This window comes from Heterocephalus glaber, unplaced genomic scaffold (genome assembly GCF_053883595.1).
Source record: "Heterocephalus glaber isolate CG9 unplaced genomic scaffold, H.glaber_assembly_v1.0 deba00001497, whole genome shotgun sequence".
NCBI classification, from domain to species: domain Eukaryota; kingdom Metazoa; phylum Chordata; class Mammalia; order Rodentia; family Bathyergidae; genus Heterocephalus; species Heterocephalus glaber.
Window position 1 is genome coordinate 68,303,522 of NW_028258320.1, and position 24,081 is coordinate 68,327,602.

The window sequence follows — 24,081 nt, forward strand, 5'->3', positions numbered from 1 at the left end:
AGGAGACAAAGAAGAGAAAGAAGGAAGAGGAGAAGGAAGAGGGAGAGGGGAATGAATATTAAGAATAGTAGCTGTGCTAAATATCATAACTGACTATGATAAATGTATAGTTTTTCACCTCTCTGTGGTTTCAGTTGTTCTCAATTAATTTTGGGGGTTGCTTTTCTAAAACTTCCAAGGGAAGAACATTTCTACTTGCGGTTACAGATAAGTATCTGAAATTTGCAGACCCTGCCTGACTTTGCAGTCAAAATTATAGTGCCCAGAGCAGATAAACACAGATAAACACAGTTAATTCCCCTGCAGAATTGTGTCTTAACAAAGCTCATTCTCTCTGGATAAGTGTAACTCCAAGCTTTAGACGCCAGTGGCTCCAGGAGATACAGAAACATTCCTGTGATTAGACCTATGTTGTGGGCATAACAATCCTCACCTTTATGAAGATGAAAGAAAACTCACGCAACTGCTTGGCAAAAGCTTACATTGACAGTGAAGATTAGAGGGAGTTGGCAAAGGAGTGGTGAGGGCCTCTGTGGGTTGTGACCCTGGAGACTTGGATCAGCTTCCTCAGCTTTGAGTGGTTTTTTGTAGGCCTGCCTCATGTCCTGGGAGCAGGGGTCACACTCCACAAAAGAGCAACTAGAGACAGGAAGGCTTCACCCCAGTCCTCTTCCTATGCAGGAGCTGTAGAGGGAGACATGCAGGCTGGATCAAGTTTACATTGCAATTATAGCCCACACATGCAAGTGGAAAATGAAATTTAAGGAGATACTGAAGGAACAGGTATTGTGAAAAATAACATAAGCCCTCGGGCTTGGCTCCTTTTTTACACACACACACACCTGGAATGACCATTTCTAATACTCCTTTCTCCTCACATAAGCAAATAATACAACGAATATATTTCTCTAGCTCTAGCTCAGTTATTGATTTCTGAAAAGGGCACAGTGACTGGGCAGGGGGAGGTTGCACTGATCAGAATTGGAGTGATCAGAATGCGGAAGAGCTAGAAGATGGACCAGTCCATGGAGAAGAAAGCTACACTTCAGTGGAGAAGAGCAGGTGGGCTAGTCCATCCAGAGAGCAAACAGAAAGCAATCAATGCAGCCACCAGGCACCTGGTCCCCTCCTCTCGTGTCATTCAGGACCCAAAGTGCCTGATCTGACCCGAGGCCCAGGCTGTGCCTGCCAGTGCTGCTCATAACAGGAACCAACACAGGAGAAGACAGAAGAGCTAGGATGTGGGGTGCCAGGACTCCACAGAATCCTGTCAGCTACCTCGGAAGATGATACTATTGTGTCCTCATCCTCCAGATGAGCCAAACCTACTCAGGGAAGTTCTGCCATTTGCTCAAGTCCACAGCTGCTAAATGCCAAAGCCAGGACTCAAACCCAAGGCAGCTGGAGTTAAGGCCCCTGCTTGACACCCTGTGCTGTGTGATGTTCAGGGAATGCCTCTGAGGGCTCTGGGTACTCTGGCCTAAGCCTTGGCATCACCTTGAGTGGAGAGATTGTCCCTACCATGCCCTGTGCCTCAGGCCCTCCCTGGGCTGCTGGAAGGTTGATCCTGGTTGGATGTGTGTATCTGAAGTAATCCTGCCTCAATTTCTCTGCCACTGGATGAAGTTTATAATTTCCTCTGTCCTTTATCTATCTTCTGAGTCCTGCCTCCTCAGGGAACGTTTCTTGGCAACTCTAGCCTCCAACCCCCATTACCCTATTCATTTTCCCTAATAATTCAATGCAAGGACGCACTGTCTACATCCCATGCTGACTCAGCACAGTCTTCCTTAAACCATTGCTCGCCTCTTCATGCCCAGCCAGGAGGCACTGAGAGGGTGGGGTCTGTCCCCTGAGACCTATGCTGCTCCATACGGCAGGCAGCCACTAAACATTTGTAGCTCTTGGGCTCTTTCAGTGTGGCTAGGTTGAATTGAGATACACTACAGGTAAAATATCTCATTAATAATTGGTTCGTATGTATTCCATGTTGAAATAATAATGTTAAAAATTTTGCCTCATATCAAATACATTACTAAAATATTTTCACTTATTTCTTCTTATTTTTTCATGTATCCATAAAAAACTATAATTTCATATGTAGTTCACATTAATTTCAACAAGACAGCTCCAACTTTGGCCCAGCCTCTCCCTTCTCCCTCTGGGCGTCCACCCGGCGCCTACCGGGCGAATGCTGCAAAGCCTGGCTCAGCTGTGTGTCCAGCTCCTCCCTAGATCTCAGGGGCTCAGACTGTCCGGGACAAGACTCTGGGGCCAGGGAGTCAGCCCACAGCCCCGTCAAGGACAGGCTCTAGGCATTCCTGGCTCAGCTACCCCACCAGCACCTCCAGCCTTACAGGCAGGGTCAGAGGAAAGACAGGCACAGGGCAGCATCGGGTTAAAAGCCAAAAACGTCTGCAGGAGGCTCTTAGAAACTTTGCCTCCAAAGGAGTTTTAAATAATGAACAAGGGAAATAAAAACTCAATTTGCAAAAATAAAAAAAGAGAGAGACAAATTAAACTAAATTGAAAAAAATAACTTCTAAGGGCCGTCAAACACCAGAAGAGAATTTGTGAAAACAAACCCCTTTCAGGGGTTTACCGGATAGATTGATTTGGTGATAAGGGGCTCCAAAAGCTATTTTCTCAGCTTCAGCAGAAGTTAACCACCTCAGAATGCCTCAGTATTTAGCTCTGCAGCTGACAGCAAGCATGTCGGGGAAAAGCAAGATAAATGAATGAACACACTGGATCAGAGCCCCTAGCAATCTGTACAGCTCTGTCCCCGAGGGCCCTGATTAACACCAAGGGCAGTTTAGAAGTCTCACATTGTTATTCTTGGAGCAGGACTGCAGCCAAAGTTCAGTGACATGGAACCTGTTGTCAGCAGCCCCACAAATGGACAGGAAAGTTTTAATTGGGTTTTTAGTCAGGCAGACAAAAAGGGAAAGGGGTTGCTTTAAAAAACAAAAACAAAAACAACTCCTGAGAGCTACTTCTAGCTCCCAACCCCCAAAACATACATTCAGTTTTCACTCGTTTTTTTCCTCTGGGTAGAGAACAAAGCAAAATCCTTTATTTATGTTCCTTACCCTGAGACCTAGCCAATGATACACTTATAAACATTTGTTCTTGCAGGGGAAAAAAAGAAACTTAATTTCTTTTGTGACACTGGTACAACTCCACTGTGTTTGAATATTTTTGAGAGGAGCATAAAAGCTCTGTCTTCAAAGACTGGCTTGTTCCTGCTGTTTGTGGGAATACAGGCACTCTCGAAAACATGTCTGGATAAAACTCACAAATTCCACATGATGATTCTGTTCTCTTTGCCCTCCCTCTGCCCAGCCCCCCTGGGTAAATTACTAATTTACCATCAGATCCCAAACCACAGATATATGATATTGGGCCACCAGCCATGAGGGAATGAGCCGCGCCTTTTATCAAAGGCTAAAGGTTTGAAGGTCTTGATGAATTCACAAGTCTGAGTGTGTCCCTGGTTCTAGTCATTCAGTTTGCCCAGGGTGGTTGTCATTCTGACTTCTGTCCAACCTCAGGAATATTTCAGAGCAAAATTCACTCCACTCATTCCTTCATCAGTCAGCAGACTCAGATGGAGTGATGACTACTCTGTGCTCCTAGGAGATGCTGAATGAGCCAGCCTCATTGCTCCTGCAGCAGGGTGGGCTGGGGCAAGTGTGAAGGCTGGGGCCCAGGCTTGAACTTGAACACCAAAGACCTCAGCTTGGGCTGACCCAAGGGCTGATGGGACTTTTATGATCCATGATGCTGGTGTGTGAAATGCATCCTCCATTAGCGCATGGGTGGACTCTAATTTCTTGTTTAGAATCAAAGTACACTTAGCAGGTCATAAATTTGAGAGACAGTAAAATGTAGTGGTCATGTGTGCAGTGTCTAGAGGCAGACAGAAGTGGGGTCAAATGTCAGCTCCTCCAGTTACTAGCCATGAGACCATGAGTCATTTATTACCTTCTCTGAGCCTGATAGTCCTCACCTGTAAATGGAAAATAATAGCACCTGTTCTTGTTTCTCAGAGCAATGCTGCCCACCAGAAATACACTAAAAGCCACAAGGTAAACCATGCATGTCATATTAAATTTTCTAGTAACAAATAAGAAGGAAAAAATGGAAACAAAGCTTATGTACATGGGGGGTGGAGGGGTTGAAGGGAGGGCAGGGGAATGGGAAAAAATAAGAATCAAGATATATCATGTACAGGCACAAATTCTCAATGATGAATGTGATCATAAGTATACCTTAATGTACCAATAAACTCAATAAGAATTTAAAAAAATTTCTAGTAACAATACCTTAAAAAGTAAAAAGAAAAATAGGTAAAATTAAATTATATTTTACCTAACACAATAGATTAAAAATAGTCATTCAAGGCTTTCAGCGTTCTGAAATCCGATGTCAATGTTATCCTTGGAGCACAGCTCTGCGGTTCAATGAGATAAATCAACACAAGCCCAGGCACAGAAATTCAATAAATGCTCCTCACTGTGATTCTTCTTAAGAAGTCTTCTGAGGAAAATGTGACAAAAGGAGTCGGGACTTTCTTTCCTCGCAGTTCTGGGGTGAGTGAGACAAGTTAAAGCCCACCCACAGGCCCCCCTAGTGTACTTTGTACCTAGCCAGGTCTTACAGGATGAAATAAACCCATAATAAGTAACTCCAGCATCCCTGACTCCAAGAAATTTCCAGATTAGCTGATGAAAGGGACTAAAGTTTCACAGAAACTTATATTAAAAGTGAAAGACGTTATCTAGGCTTGGTGGTGCATGCCTGTAATCCACACACGTGGGAGGCTGAGGCTGAAGGACTACAAGTTTGAGACCAGGTTGAGCTACCTAGTGAGAGCCTGTCTCAAAAACAAAAAGAAAAATAAATTAGCTAGAGAGTGGAAGTGACTAATTCAAGGGAGCAAAACAAGCCCAGGGCCAGTGATATTTGTTTGACATAATTGGTTAATTCAGTGCTGTTTTAAGGACTGAGGGGTGTAAGCAGGAAGGGTAGGGGCATGTAGGGCCGAAGCTCTAGTCCTGAGACTTGAGGAGAGAGGATGAGACTCCTAGGAAAAGCCACTTGTGTTGGAGCCCTTCCTCGTTCATCAAAATTCCCAGTCCCAGCCCTGTGCTGGGAAGTGTCCTTGATAGTGTTGGGTATCTCACATGTCACTGCATCAAATTCCCTTCAGTAGGGCGAGTTTTCTCCACAATGTGACCATGTATTCTTTAGCTCAAATCCTTGCCATGTTAGTGGACAGTGTGGCCATGTCTATGGGTGAGATGTTTGGGATCAAGGAGCCCCCATATTCTACTGCTCTGAGCAGGCCTAGTAGACCACCAGGCAGGCACCTTGCTCTATATCCAGCAGCTTAAGCATCACTTTTCTTATTTGGGGGCAATGTTTCCTTGGTTTTATGTAAGTTCTAAAGAGATAATAATCCCTTATCAGCAACCAACTAGAAAGACCAGGCAACTGTGAAGGGAGGGATGGTGCTGACACCAAACCAAGCAACCAATGGAAACCCAGCTCATTAAAAGGTGTGCAGACCATTTATTGTACCCTGCTGCCTGGTAAAGATATGTTCTGCTGAACCATGAATCAGTAGGGTACTCTGTAAATCACAAAGGGGCTATTTGATCCCCACAATCACCCTGCTTTACAGTGGAGGAGACATCGCAGAGACCTTTCTGACTCAGGCCTCTGGCCATGAGTCTAACACAGACAAGATATATTTTTTCTTTTTTCTTTTTGGTAATTGTTTAGAACTAGATTTGAGGTACCAGATCTGACAAAGAATGTTCGCATGTGAATTTTCGTGCAAAACCCTACAAAGTATAAACACGAATTCACATTGAATTATACATGTAATAAGCTTTATTGAAAAGAGGAAGAATGGCCCAGTGTGGTGGCACACAGCTATAATTCCAAGTACTGGAGTGGCTGAGACAGGAAGATCGCAGGTTCAAGGCTGACCTGGGCAACTTGGCTAGACTGTGTCTCAAAATAAAAATGGCCCAAGGATGTAGTTTACAGAGAAAGCACTTGCCTAGCATGTGCAAGGCCCTGGGTTTAATGCCAAGTACTGAAAAAGAAAGGAAAGAGAGAAAGAGAGAGAGAGAGAAGGAGAGAGAGAGATCTGTTCCCTTCTTATTTGGCTGGATCTAGGAAGTCATTTTACAATATAAAAGCTGATAAACAAGAGAAACTCTACAAATTTTATTAAATTTACATATATATGGAGATCTTTAAAAGAGAATGAAGTCCAAAAAAATGACCGAAGTGTGATATTTTTATATTTTTTAGACAAAGAACAATAAATTTGTGAAGGAATGACAGGAGAAATGGAGCTCTGGACTAGGGTCATGAAATCTAAGGATTTTACTAAGAGATATGGGGGTAGGGGTGCCGAAGTTAGTGGAAGAAAGCGGTGCTTCAGAGTGTTTATTTGGGTTCATTTCAGCCTTACTACAAGTCTGTGGTGATCAAAGCTATTTTCCTTCCTAAATATGAGATGGACACTCCCCCCCACCCCCAAAAAGAACCTTTGTGTCTTTTAGGGAAAGACAGGCCAAATGGCCCTTTCTGAACTTATAGTTTCTCAAGTGATTGTGGCTTAAAATAATCAACTTCCGAATTTGGCATATTTTGAGATGGCACACAGGGAGGCCTCCATTTCTCAAGGTTAACAGCTCAATAGAAAAACCTGATTAGAGCAAAAGCTCTGCCCAGTCCCCCTCCTTCTCCTCCCTGGAGAGTATGGAGTGGCCGAAAGGTGCAGGCTGGACCCTAGATGGTGACCCCGGGGTCCCTAGGGTCCTTGCTCAAAACCCAAGGGACTTTTCTAGGCAATATTGTACTTTGAGGCAAGGTGTCCGAGTGAATGACTGGATGCATGGCCACCCCTGCCTAGGTAGGATGACATGAGCTGCCTAGCATGTCCCACCTTGTTCTAAGGTGTCCTGGAGTTCCTAAGCAACTGTGAAACCCAGGCCCTCTCACGCTCCACCCTCTTCCATGCATTGGTTGTTTAACCCTGAAGTATTCATTGGGCATTTGCCATGGGGGCTCAGGACTGTGCCCTCCAGCTCTGAGCAGACCTCTGCCTCTGTCTCCTCTTGGGCCAAATCACATTGCACAATGCCAACAAATCGATTTTCTAAAACACTGCTGTTATTTTGTCATCCTGACATTCAAAGTTGTCCTACTTTCTACCACGGAGTTCTTTTAAATATCAGCAACCCATTTTCAAAGTGCTTCCTGTAGAATAACAATATATGATGACCTTGGGTGCTGAGTTGCCAGCTTTGTGCTCAGAATCCTTTGGGAATCTTCCTCAGGGGCTGAGTCTCTCCTACCAGCCACAGAGACTCAAATCCTAACCAGAGGACTAGTGGGCAACAGATGCCATGACACCTCCATTGTCCTCTATAAAAGAAGCTTTGTCCCACTGCCTTGTGTCCTGGGGCTGCTGTAGCAAGTACCGCAAACTGAGTAGCCAAAAACAATAGAAATGTGTTCTGCACAATTCTGGGGACAAAGGCCTGAAATTCAGGCCCTGCTCCCTCTGAAGTCTCCGGGGAAGGATCTGTTTTAGTTCTCCTAATTTCTGGTGGTTCCTGGGCCTGTGGCAACTCCAGTCTTCACTTGGCATTGTCCCTGGTGTTTGTGTTGGTTACTGAGTTCACATTTCCTTTCCATAGGACACCATTTGCATTGGATCCCATGGCCCACCTTAATGACCTCAACTCACCCGGATCACTCGTATGAAGACCCTGTCTCCAAATTAGATCGAATCTGAGGTGCTGGGGCTTAGGAATACAACACATCCCCTTTAGGGGACACAATTCAACCCATAACATCTACCCAGAAGCATCCTGGCAGAGGAGTGGGGTGGAAGGAGGGCAGCTCACCTTCCTCTCCTCTTCCAAAGGAACTTTCAGCTTCTTAAAGCGAACCTTATATCCCAAGCATCTCCATTGCAGAAGAAGGTCTCCTCTGTCTTTATATTTCTATAAAGGGCACCCCATGAGTGATTTCCCCAAACAAAGAAACCATTTATCCCCTAGAAGTTTTGATTCTACCACTTTTTAGAAAATGGTCATTTTGGACTTTTGGCAAATTGAGTTTTTGGGTTGCTTTTTGCTTTTAGTCCCATAAGGTTTTTAAACTTTTAAGGCCTATGCTTCTGCTTGGGTACTCTATAACAGTAATAAAAATTCATTTTGTTAAGTTCCAATGATTTATATTTTTGAATATAATGAAGTCTATCAATGAAAATAAAGGGCCATTTTTTTAATGAAAAAAATCTCAAATCTGGGTTTACAGGCGAAAATGGCAATCTTAATCAGCTTCAGCATGTAATTTCTGTACTTGATTTAAGTTGTACAAAAATGGAGACAATCTTAATTCATACAAGTAAAACTGATACAGCTTCGTAGTTCGTATTGCAGTCTCAGAATTGTTTTCTATTCAGCAGCTACAACCAGAGTTTCATTCAGATAATTGATCTGATAGCACAAGTTAACCCACTGGAGGTCGAAAATGTGTTAAAATTTAGTGTAAACCAAATTTGTGTGTGCTGGTGTAATTGTATTACTGTTTAAAATATGTAATTTAGAAAATTAAATTTAAATTATTTACAGAACTCCTGGGGCGCTCCGTGGTGCCCTGCGGATCTTTGGAAGAGCATAATTAGGAAATGTCTGGCCTACTCAGCCAGGACCAGGCTCATCTGCATTTCTCTCTCCTTTCAACCACATTCCCCTCAGTGCCCTCAACACACGCTTCCAGCTTCAAGGGCCTGCCTTGTCAGATCAAGTTCAGTGCCAAGGTGTTTTCAGGTTTTTGTTTCTGCTGCTCCCTGGCCTGGAGTCCCACCTCTTCCCTGACTTGAGGGCTGCCCATTTTTCAGGCTCAAGTCCTCCATCCATTTTCTACCTGCCACTGCTTGCTGGCTGTCAGATACCTGCTGGAAACCGAAGCTACAAAGTGAGTAGCTACAAAAACAGTCAGGCCACAGTCCCATCCTGTGGCTGTGGACAGGCGTTAGGATACAGGAGGGTGCTGGCAGATCAGCAAGGCCCCAACTCCAAGGCCTCCAGTACACCATGCTTTCTGCAGGCTCTGAGCTTAAGTTGCTACCACTTTTACACTTTGCTGTTCATAGACTTGATCCAAATCCTTAGCTCTCTTTCCACCACCCCTTCCCAATTTATTTAGTGGTAGAAGCTCAAACACTTTTGCATGTCCCTCAGTGCCAGACGATGATAGGCATGCATGTATTCAGGTAATTCTTGTTGGCTAATGTTTCTGATCAATAGGATAAGAGAAAAGGTAGGTGTAGGTGGTGTGAGAGGAGGGGGCCATTGTAGGAAGGAAGGTGCCCAGGTGAGCCCAGAAGGCTCTGCAGTATGCACAGAAGGTCCCATTAATCTCCCCTGCATGGCATACCATAGGGACTATCTGGTTGTGCTTTTATCCCTGATCTTTTATGGTATGGTGTTGTTCCACCTCCTTCCTTCTCTTGTATGCCCTTAGATTCTAAACTTCAGAACAGATGTGACCGGTCAGCCCAGAGCCAGTGTTATTCTGGTAAGCGATTAACAAAAGCCTTTATCTGTAGCGCTTGCCAATTTCTGTGGTGTAAATATCCCACCATAGTGAATTTCAAACTACCAAGGTCACTTCACTGAACAGGGGGCTGTGAAGAGATTCACACAATTGGCCTATGTAGCTGGCTAAAGCATAGCACTCTTGGAGTTAACGTTCCGTGCAAGGAAGGCTCTCAGTCAAGGAAAGCTCCTATAATCAAATAGGACACTTGGTCTTTGATTAATTTCAATTGCACTGTCAAAAAATAGAATATACAAGGGCTTATTCATAGTACAAGACAGAGAGACAGCCTAATGCCTCCCTTCCTTCTAACTGTCTGTTTTGATGAGTAAATAATGACTGACTGGCTTACAGATGAGACAGATCAAAACGGAGAACAAGATGCTGTGCTTTGCAGGACTCTGAAGGTCCCGGCTCTCAAGTGTCTCATTACATTTGCACTCTAGAGCTCGTTATAAGAAACAGCAATGCTTCTGGAAGTGGAATGTACAGATTGGCCCATGGAACTGGGAAAACACAGATTTTAGTCCCATCACTGCCCCATCTCAGATTGCAGTCTACTATAGATCTATGGTAAGGCCCGTGGATGAGAACGAGAATTTAATAACTGCTACTCTACAGAAGGATTTTGGCAAGAGATATGAGGATGTTCAAGCAACAATCTACAACTGGCCAGTCTCTGTTCTGGGTGCTGGGGAAACAATAACAAACAAGACAGATGCAGAATTTAAAATTTAAAGAGGAGAAGGTATATTAAAACCTACCTGTGGATGGGAATGGTGGTGCACATCTGTAATCCCAACGCTCTAGAAGGCTGAGGTAGGAGGGTCACAGGTTCGAGCCCAGCCTTGGCAACTTAACAAGACAAAAAGCCAACATTTTATGTTTAAATGAAACATAAAAAGGACAGAGGATGTAGCTCAACGCAAAAGCCCTGGGTTCAGTTCTCAGTACTGCTAAAAAAAAAAAAAAGAAGCAAAATCCTTACCATACCCTCAGGCCATCTACTCATTGTAAGATCCTTCCTCCTTGGCTCACAGTTGGATTTGCCTTCCCAGGCACCAGAGGGCTGACCTTAGCTTACGTGACCCATGGAGCAGAGACCCTGTCCAGGAGTGAGAGCAGAGGACGCTCAGCCCATTGTCTTGCTGTGGGAGTTGGGGAAAAACGAGAAGCTCCAACTCCAAATTCCAGCATTTTTCAGAGGTACATCCCTTGGGAACGAGCAGCACTTCTTCCGAGCATGTCCATCTATCAATAAGAAGTGCTCTCCCAGACTCTACCACCCCAGTGCCCCAATGTCACACCTTTTATGAGGTCACTGCAGCTTTTTATTGGCCTCATCATTTTCCCTTCTCAAGGTCACCAGTGCTTACTCACTGGGAGTAGCTTAATGGTCTGAAGTGAGTTCAAAGGAGTAGGGCTCTCTCGGCTACACTTTAGTGCCGGATTTATGAATGCTGCATGTCAGTAACAGTTGTTGCTTTGACTGATGAGCCAACCTCCAAGAGCAATGAATAAAAGGGGCTTCTATGAGATATTTATTCCAACTTCTCTTTCGATCCCTGAGCCACGTCCACAGTGACTTTGAAATGCAAATGGCAGACACAGTTGTTCTGCATCCAGATGCTCTCCTCAGAAAGCCCTTTGGATTCTCTTTCCCTGCCATGGAGGAAAGAAGCAATGCTCTGAGTACATGCATTTAAAGTCCATCTGTTGGAGTTCTCCTCTGACAAGCATCGTGGTACAGACACGCCTAATTTGTCTTTGCCTTCACCAACACATGGACCCAAATTCCTGAATTGGCTGCTTTGCTTACCTCCTGTAATTAATCTCTGTCTCATTGGGAGAAAAACCCAGAGTGCAACAATGCAGTTTGTGTATTTGCAGGTAGCAGACACCACACCTACCAGAAGTGCATGGACCAAGTTCATTTCCCATCATTAACTCCCTCAGGTTTTAAAGCCCGACAATTGGGAGAACAAAGGAGCCTGTGAACTGCAGCTGGGCCACTAGCTATGGCCTGGGGTGTGGGGGAGGACACAGGGTCAGAGAGCAGTGCATGAGGTGCATGGGGCTACGGGACATTCTGCTGAATGCCCACTTCAGGGGGGACATTTCTCCTCAGCATGTATGCTCAGCTGAGTGGAGCAGGATGGGAGCAGCCTTCACTCAGAGACAGGGGCCACGGCTCCCTTCTGAGTGTAATGGCCTCTCTGTTTTCCGCTTGACTGGCAATTAACATGGCTGCCATACTGGTTTTTAGGAGGTGCTGTTTCCCTTAAGTGAGCTCCATCTGTGAACTGTGCGGAGCTCTGGCACCCACTGTGGGGGGTGGAAATAGCACTGAGGTTGGTCATTAACTTTTTTTGTTGGCAGTTTCTGTTCTCTCCTGTTGCGCAAGAGAATTACATCTGTGGTGGGGTGCACAGGCACACACAGTCCTCCTCTGGCGGCATGGATATTTGCTGCCCTGCTCTGTGCATGCTGCCATCCTCCTTCTGGAAGATGCACTGAGTGTAATCTTTTGACTCCTGGAATTTGTTCAAAGAAAAACAGATGAGGCACACGTGGGAAGAGGGGAGAAAAGGGGGCTTCTCGAAATGGAGGTGTTCATGACTGAAGCCTAACACGTGCAAACTACTTTTTTTGTGAAGGTCAAAGCCAAGTCTCTAGGGAATGTGTTCACATCCTTACAACTCCTCTGGGCCTGACATGCTCAGTGCTATAGGTACCTGTTCTTCCCTTTAGCCTGCTCCTTAATCTTTTCCTGGAGACTCTTATTACGGCCTCAGAAGGATTACTTGCCTGCTATGGTCTGAATGTGTCACTCCACAGCTCATGTCAAAACCTAATCTCCTTTGTGGCACTATAAAGGGGTAGGACCTCTAGGAAAGTGATTAATCCTGAGGCTACACCACCATGAATGGGATTAGTGCCCCATAAAAGAGGTTGAAAGGAGAAACCTTGCTTCTTCTACCAAGGGAGGATGCAGCTAGAAGGACCACCTTTGAAGCAAAGAGAGCCAGTCCGCACCAGACACCAAATCTGTTGACACTTTGAGATTGGACTTTGCATCCTCCGAGACAGTGTACACTAAACTTCTATTGCTTATAAATTATCCAGTCTGAGGCATTTTGTTATCTCATCTCAAATGGACTGAGACACTGCCTCAAACTGAATCTACGAAAATTGCCCTGTGTTTCAATAGAGTGAGCACTGTGCCTCCTCTTGGTGACTCACACGCCCCACTAGCAGACACTTGCTCAGGACATTGATCTGCCCTCTATCTTCCCTGCAGACAATTGGCCCAAAGCAATTGTGTATTGCATTACCACTGCTATGGACTTGTTCAAGTACAGGTTTACAGCCCAGAGACAACAAAAGTTGGCCTTAGAGAGGAGTATCCAAGTCCCAACCCTAACAAGCCAAGATATACCCATTATGGAGCAATTTCCCACACCTCCACTTTCAGTCTTGGTTTATCTCTGGAGCTCTAGCTCCCTATATCCCACTGCCCATAGGAATACCAGGACAGTGCCATAGGGAAGGCCTGGGGTGGTGTTCAGGAGAAATACTGACCACAAACTTCAATGAAATGGCCTATTTATTTGAGTTGTTCCATATGAAGCATGCTAGGTAAGATTCAATTTTTACAACCAAATTTGACTCCCACTTTCTGAGCCCTCAGCCCCTAAAGCAATATGGTACATCACTTGCCAACTCTGTTAGTATCACTATTCCTCCTGTCACCCAGACACAGGTTCACTTTCAGTGCTACCTTTTCTTTATTCTACCTCACACCTCGCCAGTTATCCCACCAGTGCCCTTCCTCATAATTCAGCTGTGTTTCTGCCCTGCCCACGGAGTGCACCTCTTCACACATGCGGAAGACAACAGTAATAACTTCAGGCTTAAGTTGTGTGCCAGTTAATCTTAATGGGTGTCAACTTGCATGGCTTGACACCTGCCCACGGGGTTAGCAAAGCACACTTTTCGGTATGTCTGGGTGGGTCATGGAGGTGTGGCCTTGGGGACCATGTATAGGGCCTCCCCCTTCCTCTCTGGCAGCTTCCCCTGTGCTCTGCTTCCCAGCCACCATTATGCGAGCAGTGTTACTCTACCACCCCCTTCCTCCATGATGCAGTATATTGTGTATTATTTACTTTCCAAAATATAGCATTGAATATTTTTCAATTATCTTTCTAATTTAATTCCATTACAATCAGAGAGACACTTGTGATTTGAATCCTTTCACATTTATTGAGAGTTGTTTTGTAATCCAGAATATAGTCTGTCTTGGTTAATGTTCCACGCAGGCTTGAAAAGGATATACATTGTCCTTGGGTTTGAATGTTCTTCAAAAGCTACTAGGTCAAGCGGGGTGTCATTGCTCCTCACACCTTTTATATCCTTGCTGGTTTTCTGATATTTTTTAGTCTTCTACAATTATTGAGAGAGAAGTGATGAATTGCTTGGCTTTAAATTCAGATGTGCCTGCTTCTCTTTGCAGGGCTTTGGAGTGAGGGTGTATGGAAGTTAGAGGCTGAGTTCTGTCTCCCAACCAGGAGTTGAGAAAGGACACCATGATTGGCATGCAGGAAAGGGAGCAACTTGAGAAAATACAGACTATGAGGTATGAGGAAGGGCTCTCACAGTTGCCAGGTTGGAGGGAATGTGTCTCCCTAAGGACTGATGCTCAGCTGGGCTAGACTCAGGGCCAAATGCCTTCCAGTTCCCTTATCACAGTGGTTCTCAAACAGAGTGTGTGTCTTGACCACTGGAGAGAGCTTGTTAAAATACAGAGCAGAGCACTGACCCCATCCTTAGAGTGTAGGAATCAGTCAGCCCATGGTGGGGTCCAAGGATTTGCAGTTTTAACAAGTTTCCAGGGATGCTCATGATGCTCATGTTCCCAGCAGGCCTGGGAAGCAGCCTTTGAGAAGCATTCTTCTAGAGCAGCAAGTCTTCCTTGCCCTTGGGTCTTACACCTGCTGTCCGTTTGCTTTAAATATTCTCTACCCCTACACATTCCAGCCCTGGCAAACATTTAATCAGCTTCCTTCATCTTTCCATCCAGGCTAGTTGCTTCCTCTAGGTGCTCCCAAAGCCTGTGTACATCCTCCTTGTCATATTAGGTGGTAATTGTACATTACCTGTCATTTCCTCTTCCCCTGCTCTGGACCGCCAATCCATGGAAGAAAGACTCTGCCTGCCTTGTTTGCTATGGACTCTCAGACATGAGTATAAGTTCATACAAACATTGCAGAAACAATGCACAATTCCTCAAAGTTTAAGTGGTTGCACAAGTCTCTCCTGAGCTTCCTCTAAATTCTCTGAATTGAATATTAATCATAATGGCAACATTTAACATATTGGCAAATGGGACCAGAGTCTCCGGAGACCATTTCTTCTTTCTAGGATGTAAGATTGGACAAGATATCCACAGAAGGGGTTGAGGTTTGCAAGAATCTCACACAGGCCTTTCCCTCTCTTTGGAGTTTCTGGTGAATGCAAACATCACATGTCGCTAGGTGCTGTGGCTCCTCTCAGAGGAGCTGTTGCTGTCATTTCCTAGCTCTCGAGGGCAGCATCTGCTTGGTGTCGGCAGCAACTGCCAGGTCTCAAGATGAATGCTCAGGGTTCCACCTCGATGGAGAGCTGCCCCCAACAAACTGGCGCATGATCTACAGAGATCTTCTTTAGAAAATGTCACAGGTGGTGACAGATGAAGAAGGTGAGCTCTACTTCTGCCACCAGGCACACCAGCTCTGACGAAACTTTCATCAGCACATGAAAAATAGTTTCCACACAAGACCCAAAGGGAGAAAAACACTCAGCTCAAGTGAAATGATGACCACTATGGAACTGGATATTTTTGTTCTTCTTGGAGATGCTTTCACTTGATTTTTATAATTACCCAGTGAAATAGATTGGATGGGCAGTATTGTTCTCATTTTTCTCATGCATGCATGGAGGTTAGAAGAGGTTAAATGTCACCCCCAAGTTCTTATGGTTCTCTGGGCACAGAGCCAGGCTGTGGTGCACTGATATATATATTTAAATATATATATCGTCTTCCTCTGTGTCCAGGCATACAGTTCTAAAACCCTTGGATTCTGCGAAGTGATGAGGTCATTTCATACTCCTTGCTAATGAGTTGAGTGAAGGCTGAGCACTCCTAGGTCATGTGTGGGCTACTGGGAAGACCTGGGCAGGATCAGAGGGTTGTTGGGATTTTCAGCACGGAGGTGCTGAAGATTGAGTTGGTCACAATGGCCAATGACTGATTGGGTCATGTTCGTGTAATGAAACATCTGAGAAAGCCCAAAAGGACAGGACCCAGGGAGCTGCTGGGCAGTTGAACACACAGATGGTGCTGGAGGCGGATGCTTCTGAAGGGCACGGAAGCTCCACACCCATCCCCACACCTCGCCCTATTATGCCACCTCATCTCCCTTGTACCACTGGTCACATCCTTTATAAGATACTGATAAATGTGTCTCCCTGAGTTCTATGAGCTGTGTGAGCAAACTGATTACACCGGAGGAGGGCCTTGTGGGAACCGATTTCCAGCAGCTGGGTCAGGAGCACAGTTGAAGCAGCCTGACTCCTGTCCCCGGCTTCTGAAGGGGGCTGGGGAGGCAGTCCCAGTCGGAACCGTCAATGCCTGGGATCTGATGCAATCTCCAGGCAGTGTCCAGGAGAACTGACTACAGGGACACCCACATGACGTTTGCTGCTGCAGAAGCTCTTGTTTCTTGCAGGTGAGGAATGAACTCCACTCCTTTTGAGATCACAGAAGTCCTTTGTGTTGATGCTATGGTATGAGATCGGAGAAAAAGTTTGTTTGTCCTGCACCGGGGTCATGGGCTGTCCTAGGATTCTCTGTTCAGTGCCCTTGTATTCACTAATGAGGCAGTGGGGTGGGGTAGCACTGTCATTTATTTAACTCCACACTAGTAAATGAAAGGCTAACTGGTAGGAAGTGTTTGTGTATACGTACTGTATTCTTGAGGGCGATTTATGAGGAAAAAAGCATCACAGGAAAGCATTTGGTTGAAGCTGAGAATTAAGAAGAAAGGTACTCAGGTACTCAGCATGCCACATCACCCAGCAAGCTCTAGGTGCTTGGCAGGCGGGAGGTCTCTGTTGAACGTCTTTGATGTGGCAAAAATCCAGCCTTTATTCCTAGTGGAAAGGGGCCTCATGGAAGCAGCTCATCTGCTCTCCGGCTGAAAAGCCACATGAATCACTTCAGGGGGCAAAGCTGAAGACCATATACCAGCCTAGGACCAATTAAGCCTGAAACAAATTCTTAGGCTGCCAGGCACCGGTTGCAGTGCTGGGGGCCCTGTGACACAGTGTAAAGCCTGCTGGACGCACCCCAGTAATTGGGCTGATGCACTGGCTCCCCGGGCATGGCTTTCCTAATCACCAGCAGTGCCAACTATTTGTCCACGGCATTTAGAAGTGAAAATGCAGGCAGTGAGCCCAAAAGCCTGCCTCCCTTCTGGAAACCGTTTGCTGGACATGCGCTCTGGATCTTTCTACCTAATCTAGATGGCATAAGTAAGGCAGCAGAAATGAAAGGTCAAAGAAGTCAGGGTTATTAAAACAAGAGCTGAAAATTCGCCCAGTGTGAACAGCAGCCTCAAATCAGGTGGGAAAAAAATCATGGATTTTTCATCAAGAAAGCACAAACTCAGCATCAAAGAGGAAACAATTATTCATAAAGTCCACATATTGAAAGTATATGACCTCTCATTCCATTGGGGAGAGATTCCAAATGGCTAATAGCTTTGGGGCAATTAATATGGACTAAAGTTGTACACTAAGTGGACAAAATCCACACAGTTTCAAGGCTACAAAATTGCTTGTTACCCCTAGCTTATTTCCATCAGCAGCAGAAATTAGAAAGTGAGGCTCCAGTGGGGGGTAACCTCACCTGTTGGAATCCACCAGTGTGTCCTGAGTGCCTGGGTTGTGTTGACGAGGAGTATGTCTAGCCCTGGGAAGCACGAGCTCCTGAAAGGCACCTTCTGGGCAGGAGACACACACTGGTAAATGTCTGGATCTGGAGGGGCCTCCACAGCCATCACTGTCACCATTAGGTCTCCACTGAGGGACACACATTGACACACATCCTACCAAGCCTGAGGCTGGCGCCAGGCATGCATGGTGTGGCAAACTTCCCCAGGTGATCCTATTGGATGGCAGTCCAGTCTAATTCTTCCACTGTCCAGATGAGAGAACTGAGGTCCAGGCTGGGGAAGGGCCGTGACTAAGTGAGCTGCTGCAGCCCTCCTGGGGTGTGGGTTCTGAGGGGGTCTGAGTTCCCAGAACGCCCATCAACAGTCTCTCTCTCCTATACATTCTGGCCACTTGCCATCACAAAGCTGATTATGATGCCCACAGAAGTGAGCCCTGGCCATAGACAGTGATAATTCCAACTAGGCAGATTTGGGAACATTGCATGGCATAGGTAAGATCTGGGCCTAACGCATAGGCAGTATAATAACAAGGTTCTCATTACTAACAACACCTGCCATCCAGCCCCCAGCCCCTGCCTGAATCCTCCACAGGATCCCTGCCAGTACCTCTGCTGACAAGCAATTCTTTGCTCCCTCCTGCTCTGATGAGAGAGAGATAATCTTCTTACTATAAAAATACTTTCTAGAAATCAAGTAGAAAAAGAACAACCATTCAACCAGAACAAAGGCAAAACACATCACCCAAGAGATGACAGAAAAGTTAAAATGGCTTGTACACCTGTGTGAACATGCTCAGCTTCATGCATAAAACAAAAATTGAAATCATGCCAGGGATATCCCTTCTTACTTGATGGGTCAGCTTCTGTCCTTGGGGAGCTGGCTGCAAAATGAACATTCAAGGGTATTTTTAATGTATGATGGTAAAGCTTGGTTGTCTCAATCTGATTAGCTTGGTAGCTGCCCAGGGGATTGGTGAAGTACACACAATACTGGATGTGTCTGGGTGGGTCACAGAGGGTCACCTTGGGTATTATATCTGGTTCCTTGCCTCTGCCTGTCTGGTATTCTTTCCCTGCTCTGCTTCCTGGCTGCCATAAACTAAGCAGCTGTGTTCCACAACACCCTTCTCCTGTGATGTCACTGCCTTTGAGCCGGCTGACCATGGACTGAATGTCCTTAAAATGTAAGCCAAATGAAACCTCTCCTCCTTTAAGACGCAGTTGGCAGGTATTGTGTATAGCTATGGGAAAGCTCACTAAAAACTAATATATCATGGGAGTGAAAAATAGCTTGATCCATGTGCAGGCGACCCGACAAGATCTACATCAAATGTCTAATTTGTTTAACTTATGTTTCAGCAATTCCACATCTGGGTTTATATCCTTTGGATTCCCCTTATATAAAATCACATAAATACCGTCAAGTATTTGGTCAATAAAATATTGTAGTTATAAAAGACTGAAAAGAGGTAAAGAATCCATCAATAGAAAATAAAAATAGCATATTCACACATCAAATCTACCACATGGCTAACAAAGAACCAAGAATCCATGCTGACATGGACAAATCTCCAGGATGTGCTTTAAGAAGAAAAAAATTAAACCACATAATGTGTGAAATAGTGCGTGAAGTATGCTAGATTTTGCACAAAAAAGGAGGAAAATAATTCATGTTTGTATTGGCTTGTGTTTACATGAGCAAACACTGCAACAAGAATTCTCCATAAATTAATGAAAGTTCATGTGAATGCGGCAGGCAAGGTGTGATAGACAAGAATGGGTGTGAGAAAAGTTTGTGTGTATCCTTCTTTATTTCCTTTTGATTTTTTAATTAAGTTTATTAGTACGTTTTAAGTATACAATACAGTTACGTTCATCGTTGGGGTCTTGTACCTTTACATGATGCATCTTAGTTCTTATTTTTTCCCCTTCCCCTGCCCTCCCTTTACCCCCTCCTCCCTTCCCTATTTACAAAGACTTTGTTTCCATTTTTCCCTTTCTCATATTTTTTCTTTTCCCTTCTTTCCTTTCCCCCACCCTTCCCACTTCCCTTTGATTTTTGGTCTATGTGAATGTATTAACTTCTTCAAAAGATTAAGTTTTAAAAATTCTCTCGTACATTTAATCGCACTGAATACCTGTGTCCTGTGCTTTCTGCCCAGAGCACTGCACATAATGTCTCTTTGGAACCGGGGACACCTGTCAAATTCTGTCTTGAAAGCAATCCCCCCCCAACCAGCTCAACCCGGGGCCCCCCATCCCAAGTGTTTCTGGTTTGTGTTTCTATGCTCCAGCTCATTATAAAGATGATGCGGCTTTCAATCTTTCTCTAAGTGGCATCCAAGCCCTCCGCCTATGTCATGTCCCCATATCTAGTGACTCCTTAGCCCACAGGTTGTCAATTCCAGGTCTTTACCCCCTTCTTGACACCTCTTTTAATCATCCCTTTTTTTCCAAGCCACTTCACTGATGGTCACAATGCTGGGAGGTGAGAACTGGACAGCTGCCCCCAGGCCCAAAGGGACTTTGTGTGTAGCTCCCTGAACCAGAGCTCTGGTGGGGTCAGAAAGCAAAGGACACAGGTATTCACTGGAGCTGAATGTAAGAGAGAACAGGAGTCATTTCTTCTTTGTCCATTTCCTGTTGATGTTCTAAATGATTGAGGAAACATTAGGACTATTAGAACTGAAAGCTAGAAGGTGGCAATCGACCCAAGGCTTCCCTAGGATAATGGACTATCAAGCCTGGACAGGCAGTCCAGCTGGAGACCCGTGAGAGCAGAAAGATCCTGAAGATACAGAGTCAGGTTCAAGAAACTAAATTCAAGAAAAAGCCTGGAGTCATGTGAAAACTGCATTTGTTAGGAGAATTCACGGAGGAAGGAAAAAACAAACAAACCAGGCTTTGCAGGAATAAACGTGATGTGTTTTATTTATTTATTTATTTATTTTTGACACTCAAAATGTGCCAAGTGTGCGGAGCTCGGCGTCTGATTATTGTCTATGGGGAATTTGAAAATCAGAGGGAAAATAATGCACTGAGGAAAAAGTGCTGGATCAGGGAAACAGAAACCACTATGGGGCTAGAGGCTTGGGCATTACTGATGCAGGAGACGGAAGGTGGCAAAGATCAGAATGTCATTGGGGAGGCCGGTGGGGTGGGGGGTTCAGAGGGAAAAACAAGCACCATCCCTTCATCTGCGTGTGCCCCGCTTGCTCCCTTGTTCCTGCAGCACTGGATGAGGGTGTAGCTTGGCAGCCCCACAGAATGAAGGCTTCATCCTCCCTCCCACTCCGTGGGCATCAGGAAAGGAGGATGACATCCCTGCTGCTGTTTCCTTGGACCCTCACAGGTGGAGGCAGACTCCAGCACAGCCTCTCTCTGCAACCCCAAGGGCCTTAGCTCTATAAGCCTCTGCTTCCTCATCTGTTCCAATTCCTTATGAGAATTATGCTGGAAAGGTGAAAGGAGAAACTATCAGAGCCCTGTCCACTCATTCATTCATTCATTCGCTCATTCATGTATTCATTATTTATTCATTGAGTCATGTATTTATTTATTCACTTATTCATGTATTCATTCGTTCATTGTCAATCACTTGATCGCTTTTATTTTCCCCCATAGAACCATGAAGTGTGTCCTACACATTACCGAATAAATTTTCATTGAATAGAAAAAGAAAAACCCCTTATCCAAAACTCATTTTCCCAAGACACAACCAAAAAGTTTAGACAATAATAAGTGCAGTTGTTTCAAACATCACAATTCTGCCCAATTCCCTCTCGACCTCAACCTGTCTTAGTTTTTGTGCCTGGAATAAAAATGTTAGTGTGCTATAAGAAAAATAAATGCTCTTGTTTGTCATGTGCTGCCTGAGCTCTGAGCTCCCAAACCTGAGAGCTGCCTTGCAGTTACAGATGGCGAAACAGGATGGGACAAGGTGCTGCCTCCTCCATTGCTGGCGAGTGGCCACCCCACCCACAGCCTGCCCGACGATGCCCCACAAATGCCCAGGTCTCCGGGGCAGAATCCTCTCCCAGGGCCAGGGCTCAGGGTGCGGTGACTCCTCCTTGTCTCCCAGCAGCACTGACTGAACACATTCTAACAGTAGCACTGAATACAAAAGGATCTTCACATCTTCAGAGATCATTAAATACTTAATCTGGGGAGAACTAGGTAGAGATGTCCTAAATGACCGCTGATCGGGCAACAATCGGATATTGGTAAGAAAATAAGCTTGACACCATAAGCATTGCAACAACAGCAAACCCTCACACAAAGAGCTGCAGACAATTATTTGCCACCTGTATATTTTTAGGGTTTTTTTCACTAGAGAGTCAACATGACATGTAGTTTGGTTTTGGGGTCTCCCTGTACCTCTCCCCCCTGTTCCCCCACCAGCCTCCTGAGCTCAGAGCCCCACAAAAGCCAGGGCTGAACCTCCAGCCCACCCAAATCTGGTCCCTGTGTTCTGTTGTTTCGGCGGCCCAGTTTCTGAAAGCTGGCTTCCAGAGGCCCTCTTGAAAGCCCTTGCACTGAGTGAGATGCACTCATAGCTGCTTTAGACTAAGGGGTTGTAAATCCCTTTCCCCAGGGAGAGGTATAGCTAGAGGAACATTTCCAAGATTGGTGCAATTTGGGACAATACCCTTTTTAGTCTAACTGGCCTCCTTTCTCACAAGGTACTTTCCCAAACTAGGGAAGATTCTGGCTGACTACAAACAGCTTCCTGTAGACGTTCTCGCCCTGTGTTTCATGTTCTTCCACAGTAGAGAAGATCCTTAGAAAGAAAAGGAAGGCCTGAGCCTTTCACACCCATGAGCCCAAAGACATGGAGCCTTTCCCGGGGGGAGCAGAGGGAGGCTGCCCAGATGGATAGGGAGCCAGAGAACCAGGAGGTGGTGAGGGTCAGTGTGGACAGGAAGCAGAAGCGGGGAGCCCAGGGATCTGCCAGGCCCTTGGGCTCCCTCTGCCTGGGTGACTGCCTGGCTAAAAAGAAATTAACCAAGGATGAGAACAAACAGAGGACTGGAGTCTCCTGCACTCGGTCTACAAGCCATTTCTGGAGCACCTGCGAGCGTCCCAGACTCAGGGAATAAGAAGGCACAGAGACCCCAACTTGATGGAAGAAGACTGTGAACATGGACATGTGGAATGCAAAGACCACCAGAAGGAGAACAAACTGGACCGTTCATGCAGCACTTACTACAGCAAGAGAGTCAACCACTCTTTTTGCGCTCAGCATAGAATACACTCAAAGGCAGGCAGAAAAGTGGGAAAGCTTCATAGTAGAAAAAGGAGAAATCAGGTTCCCTCTGATCAGAGGCTGTTGGCTTGAAGCATCCCATCTGATTGTTTAGGGATCCATGTTAGGTTGTCTCTGGTTGGTTCTAGCTTAGAAGCTGGCATTTACAGACCAAGTCCTTACCAAACTGGAGAGGCAGCTGCAGAGTGTCAGAGTCCTAGGTCATTATGGCCTGTCTCTGGCCATTGTATATTCAGTCTCTCATGGATCAGCACATAGCAATGGGACCATGATGAGATACCACTACAAGTCAGTTAGAAGGGCTGACAAAAATCCAAACCAAACAACTGACTATATCAAGTGCTGGCAAGAGTACAGAACAACTGCAACTCTGCTCTATGGCTGGTTAAAGTGTAAAACAGTATAGTCATGCTGGAAAAAAGAGTATGCCAGAACCCAGTGACCCTGTGGCTAGGCACTCACTTACCCTAGAGGAATGAGAACTTAGTGTGCACAAAACTTGATTGCTAGTGGTGCCCACAGCTTTATTTATATTTACCCAAAGCTAGAACCAACACAAGTGTCCTCAATAGAAAGAATGGGTCACACAGTAGTATACCCACACCATGGAATAGTATGCAGCAATAAAAAGTACTCAACACCAGGAATGACTCCCAAACTCCATCCTAAGTGAAAAAAGACAGGTTCAAAACACTGCATGCTATGTGCTTCCATTTACATGTGCCTCTAGAAAAGGCAAAATTATAAAAACAGAAAAGAGAACAGAGATGCTAAGGAAAGGGGTAGAGAGAGATTGATTCCAAAGAAACACAAGTGAACTCTGAAAGTGACAGTAGTTTGATTGCGTTAGTAGTTATAGGATCATATATTTTGGTTAACACCCAGAGAACTGTACATTAAAAACTAGAAATTTTACAGTATAGGGTGGTACCTCAGTTAACGAACTTAATTCATCCCATGATTCTGGGGAAGATGGCCATGGTCATGTTTGTCACTTGGTGCAGAGTTCACAAGCAGAAGCAAAATTTTACCAACCATTTCTATTTGCAAGCCGAATTGTTCACAAACAGAAGCCTTTGTGAACTGAGGTATTATCAAAAGTTGGAAAAATATCATCATAGGAAGTTGTAATTGTTATAAAGAAAGATAAAGCAGGATAAGGAGAGAGACGGGGGAGGGGGGG

The 24,081-nt window shown here is 45.2% G+C and overlaps 1 long non-coding RNA gene across 1 annotated transcript; it reads right to left on the reverse strand.

Annotated features, from left to right (window-relative positions):
* Nucleotides 1–266: 266 nt before the first annotated feature.
* LOC147825740 (uncharacterized) lies at nt 267–17,960 on the reverse strand. The gene is made up of 3 exons (XR_015440216.1): nt 17,588–17,960; nt 10,404–10,494; nt 267–684 (listed from the first exon to the last, which is right to left on the reverse strand). It is a non-coding gene; the product is annotated as an uncharacterized LOC147825740 (long non-coding RNA).
* Between the last annotated feature and the right edge of the window lie 6,121 nt (nt 17,961–24,081).